Consider the following 6000-nt stretch of genomic DNA (forward strand, 5'->3'; position numbering starts at 1 on the left):
ATCGCGCTGGACGTGTGCAGAAATCTAAGGTACCGTACATTCGGTACTCGATCGGTCAAAACAAGAAGACGTTCGACTACATCAACCGCGTTGAGCAAATGCTTCCGCTTACCATCTACGAGGGTACATGAACACACTCTTCCCCTCTCATTGCTATGCATCTCCTAAATAGATCTTGCATGAGCATAGGATTTTTTTTTTAAATTGCATGCTACGTTCCCAACAGTGGCATCCGAGCCAGGTCTATGCCTAGATGATATGCACGAGTAAAACACAAAGAGTTGTGGGCGGTGATCGTCATACTGCTTACCACCAATGTCTTATTTTCATTCAGCGGTATTGTTGGATGAAGTGGTCCGGACCAACCTTACGTGACCACGTTCATGAGACCGGTTCCATCGACAGACATGCAACTAGTTTTGCATAAAGGTGGCTGGCGGGTGTCTGTTTATCCAACTTTAGTTGAATAGAATTTGACTGCGGCCGGTCCTTGTGAAGGTTAAAATAGCAAACTTGGTAAATCACCGTTGTGGTTTTTGTGTCATACGTAAGTACGATTCTTGCTAGAAGCCTGTAGCAGCCATGTAAAACTTGCAACAACAAAGTAGAGGACGTCTAACTTGTTTTTGCCGGGCATGTTGTGATGTGATATGGTCAAGACATGATATGATATACGTTGATGTATGAGATGATCATGTTTTGTAAACATTATCGACAACTGGCAGGAGCCTTATGGTTGTCGCTTTATTGTATGAAATACAAACACCATGTAATTGCTTTACTTTATCACTAAGTGGTAGCGATAGTCATAGAAGCAATAGTTGGCGAGACGACCACGACGCTACGATAGAGATCAAGGTGTCAAGCCGATGATGATGGATATCATGACGTTGCTTTGGTGATGGAGATCAAAAGCACAAGATGACGATGGCCATATCATGTCACATATTTTGATTGCATGTGATGTTTATCTTGTATGCATCTTATTTTTCTTAGTACGGCGGTAGCATTATAAGATGATCCCTTACTAAAATTTCAAGGTAAAGCCTTCTTCTTGACAACATCCTCGGGCATACCTGCAAGCTTAAATAATCTACAAACTTCATCCACATACATTAGGTGCATATCGGGATGTAATGTTCCATCTCCTGTATAGGGATTAGCTAGCAGTTTCTCTATCATACCCGAAGGAATTTCAAAGTAAATATATTTAGTAGGTTTAGTAGGTTGAGGGGAAACTCTTTGCTCTTTTGGTCGAGATGAAGATACCCTAAACAAGCCCCTCAAAGGATTATTTTTCATAGTAACAAGTGACAGTAAATTTCAGCACACTATATAAATGTTTCCTTACCAAATTCCACTTACCAAAGGCGCTTCATGAAGGAAATATGCCCTAGAGGCAATAATAAAGTTGTTATTTATATTTCCTTATATCATGATAAATGTTTATTATTCATGCTAAAATTGTATTAACCAGAAACTTAGTACATGTGTGAATACATAGAAAAACAGAGTGTCACTAGTATGCCTCTACTAGACTAGCTCGTTAATGAAAGATGGTTAAGTTTCCTAGCCATAGACTGTTGGAAATATGCCCTAGAGGCAAAAATAAATTAGTTATTATCATATTTCCTTGTTCATGATAATCGTTTATTATCCATGCTATAATTGTATTGATAGGAAACTCAGATACATGTGTGGGTACATAGACAACACCATGTCCCTAGTAAGCCTCTAGTTGACTAGCTCGTTGATCAATAGATGGTTACGGGTTTCTAACCATGGACATTGGATGTCACTGATAACAGGATCACATCATTAGGAGAATGATGTGATGGACAAGACCCAATCCTAAGCCTAGCACAAAGATTGTAGTTCGTATGCTAAAGCTTTTCTAATGTCAAGTATCTCTTCCTTAGACCATGAGATTGTGCAACTCCCGGATACCGTAGGAATGCTTTGGGTGTACCAAACGTCACAACGTAACTAGGTGGCTATAAAGGTGCACTACAGGTATCTCCGAAAGTGTCTGTTGGGTTGGCATGAATCGAGACTGGGATTTGTCACTCCGTGTAAACGGAGAGGTATCTCTGGGACCACTCGGTAGGACATCATCATAATGTGCACAATGTGACCAAGGGGTTGATCACGGGATGATGTGTTACGGAACGAGTAAAGAGACTTGCCGGTAACGAGATTGAACAAGGTATCGGTATACCGATGATCGAATCTCGGGCAAGTACAATACCGTTAGACAAAGGGAATTGTATACGGGATTGATTGAGTCCTTGACATCGTGGTTCATCCGATGAGATCATCGTGGAACATGTGGGAGCCAACATGGGTATCCAGATCCCGCTGTTGGTTATTGACCGGAGAACGTCTCGGTCATGTCTGCATGGTTCCCGAACCCGTAGGGTCTACACACTTAAGGTTCGATGACGCTAGGGTTATAAAGGAAGTTTGTATGTGGTTACCGAATGTTGTTCGGAGTCCCGGATGAGATCCCGGACGTCACGAGGAGTTCCGGAATGGTCCGGAGGTAAAGATTTATATATGGGAAGTCTTATTTTGGTCGCCGGAAAAGTTTCGCACTTTATCGGTATTGTACCGGGAGTGCCGAAAGGGGTCCGGGGGTCCACCGGGGGGGTCCACCTGCCCCGGGGGGCCACATGGGCTGTAGGGGGTGCGCCTTGGCCTATATGGGCCAAGGGCACCAGCCCCAAGAGGCCCATGCGCCAAGATATAAGAAAAAGGGGAGAGTCCTCAAAGGGGGAAGGCACCTCCGAGGTGCCTTGGGGAGGATGGACTCCTCCCCCCCTTGGCCGCACCCCTTCCTTGGAGGAAGGGGCAAGGCTGCGCCTCCCCCCTCTCCCTTGCCCCTATATAAAGGGAGGGGAGGGAGGGGTGGCCGCACCTGAAGCCCTGGCGCCTCCCTCCCTCCCGTGACACCTCCTCCCCTCCCGCAAGTGCTTGGCGAAGCCCTGCAGGATTGCCACGCTCCTCCACCACCACCACGCCGTTGTGCTGCTGCTGGATGGAGTCTTCCTCAACCTCTCCCTCTCTCCTTGCTGGATCAAGGCATGGGAGACGTCACCGGGCTGTACGTGTGTTGAACGCGGAGGTGCCGTCCGTTCGGCACTAGGATCTCCGGTGATTTGGATCACGACGAGTACGACTCCTTCAATCCCGTTCTCTTGAACGCTTCCGCTTAGCGATCTACAAGGGTATGTAGATGCACTCTCCTTCCCCTCGTTGCTGGTTTCTCCATAGATAGATCTTGGTGACACGTAGGAAAATTTTGAATTTCTGCTACGTTCCCCAACAGTGGCATCATGAGCTAGGTCTATTGCGTAGATTCTTTGCACGAGTAGAACACAAAGTAGTTGTGGGCGTTGATTTTGTTCAATATGCTTACCGTTACTAGTCCAATCTTGTTTCGACGGTATTGTGGGATGAAGCGGCCCGGACCGACCTTACACGTACTCTTACGTGAGACAGGTTCCACCGACTGACATGCACTTGGTGCATAAGGTGGCTAGCGGGTGCCAGTCTCTCCCACTTTAGTCGGAACGGATTCGATGAAAAGGGTCCTTATGAAGGGTAAATAGCAATTGGCATATCACGTTGTGGTTTTGCGTAGGTAAGAAACGTTCTTGCTAGAAACCCATAGCAGCCACGTAAAACATGCAAACAACAATTAGAGGACGTCTAACTTGTTTTTGCAGGGTATGCTATGTGATGTGATATGGCCAAGAAGAATGTGATGAATGATATGTGATGTATGAGATTGATCATGTTCTTGTAATAGGAATCACGACTTGCATGTCGATGAGTATGACAACCGGCAGGAGCCATAGGAGTTGTCTTTATTTATTGTATGACCTGCGTGTCATTGAACAACGCCATGTAATTACTTTACTTTATTGCTAACCGGTAGCCATAGTAGTAGAAGTAATAGTTGGCGAGACAACTTCATGAAGACACGATGATGGAGATCATGATGATGGAGATCATGGTGTCATGCCGGTGACGATGATGATCATGGAGCCCCGAAGATGGAGATCAAATGGAGCTATATGATATTGGCCATATCATGTCACTACTATATAATTGCATGTGATGTTTATTATGTTTATGCATCTTGTTTACTTAGAACGACGGTAGTAAATAAGATGATCCCTTACAACAATTTCAAGAAGTGTTCTCCCCTAACTGTGCACCGTTGCTAAAGTTCGTCGCTTCTAAGCACCACGTGATGATCGGGTGTGATGGATTCTTACGTTCACATACAACGGGTGTAAGACAGATTTACACACGCGAAACACTTAGGGTTAACTTGACGAGCCTAGCATGTACAGACATGGCCTCGGAACACAGAGACCGAAAGGTCGAGCATGAGTCGTATAGTAGATACGATCAACATGAAGATGTTCACCGATGATGACTAGTCCGTCTCACGTGATGATCGGACACGGCCTAGTTGACTCGGATCATGTAATCACTTAGATGACTAGAGGGATGTCTATCTGAGTGGGAGTTCATAAGATGAACTTAATTATCCTGAACATAGTCAAAAGATCTTTGCAAATTATGTCGTAAGCTCGCGCTTTAGTTCCACTGTTTAGATATGTTCCTAGAGAAAATATAGTTGAAAGTTGACAGTAGCGATTATGCGGACAGTAGAAAGCTTATGTCCTTAATGCACCGCTCAGTGTGCTGAACCCCAAACGTCGTTTGTGGATGTTGCGAACATCGGACATACACGTTTTGATAACTACGTGATAGTTCAGTTAAACGGTTTAGAGTTGAGGCACCAAAGACCTTTTTCGAAACGTCGCGGAACATATGAGATGTTTCGAGGGCTGAAATTGGGATTTCAGGCTCGTGCCCACGTCAAGAGGTATAAGACCTCCGACGATTTTCTTAGCCTGCAAACTAAGGGAGAAAAGCTCAATCGTTGAGCTTGTGCTCAGATTGTCTGAGTGCAACAATCAATTGAATCGAGTGGGAGTTGATCTTCCAGATGAGATAGTGATGTTTCTCCAAAGTCATTGCCACCAAGCTGCTAGAGCTTCGTGATGAACTATAACATATCAGGGATAGATATGATGATCCTTGAGGTATTCGCGATGTTTGACACCGCGAAAGTAGAAATCAAGAAGGAGCATCAATTGTTGATGGTTGGTGAAACCACTAGTTTCAAGAAGGGCAAGGGCAAGAAGGGATACTTCATGAAACGGCAAATCAGCTGCTGCTCCAGTGAAGAAACCCAAGGTTGAACCCAAACCCGAGACTAAGTGCTTCTGTAATAAGGGGAATAGTCACTAGAGCGGAATTACCCTAGATACTTGGTAGATGAGAAGGCTGGCAAGGTCGATAGAAGTATATTGGATATACATTATGTTAATGTGTACTTTACTAGTACTCCTAGTAGCATCAGGGTATTAGATACCGGTTCGGTTGCTAAGTGTTAGTAACTCGAAATAAAAGAGCTACGGAATAAACGGAGACTAGCTAAAGGTGAGCTGACGATATGTGTTGGAAGTGTTTCCAAGTTTGATGTGATCAAACATCGCACGCTCCCTCTACCATCAAGATTAGTATTAAACCTGAATGATTGTCATTTGGTGTTTGCATTGAGCATAGACATGATTGGATTATGTGGATTATGTCTATCGCAATACGGTTATTCATTTAAGGAGAATAATGGTTACTCTATTTATTTGAATAATACCTTCAATGGTCTTGCACCTAAAGGAATGGTTTATTGAATCTCGATCGTAGTGATACACATTTTCATGCCAAAAATTATAAGATAGTAATGATAGTACCACCTACTTGTGGCACTGCCATGTAAGTCATATTGGTATAAAACGCATGAAGAAGCTCCATGTTGATGGATCTTTGGACTCACTCGTTTTTGAAAAGTTTGAGACATGCGAACCATGTCTATTGGTGTATACGCATGAAGAAACTCCATGCAGATGGATCGTTTGG

The sequence above is a fragment of the Triticum aestivum genome, chromosome 6B (genome assembly GCF_018294505.1).
Source record: "Triticum aestivum cultivar Chinese Spring chromosome 6B, IWGSC CS RefSeq v2.1, whole genome shotgun sequence".
Taxonomy (NCBI): domain Eukaryota; kingdom Viridiplantae; phylum Streptophyta; class Magnoliopsida; order Poales; family Poaceae; genus Triticum; species Triticum aestivum.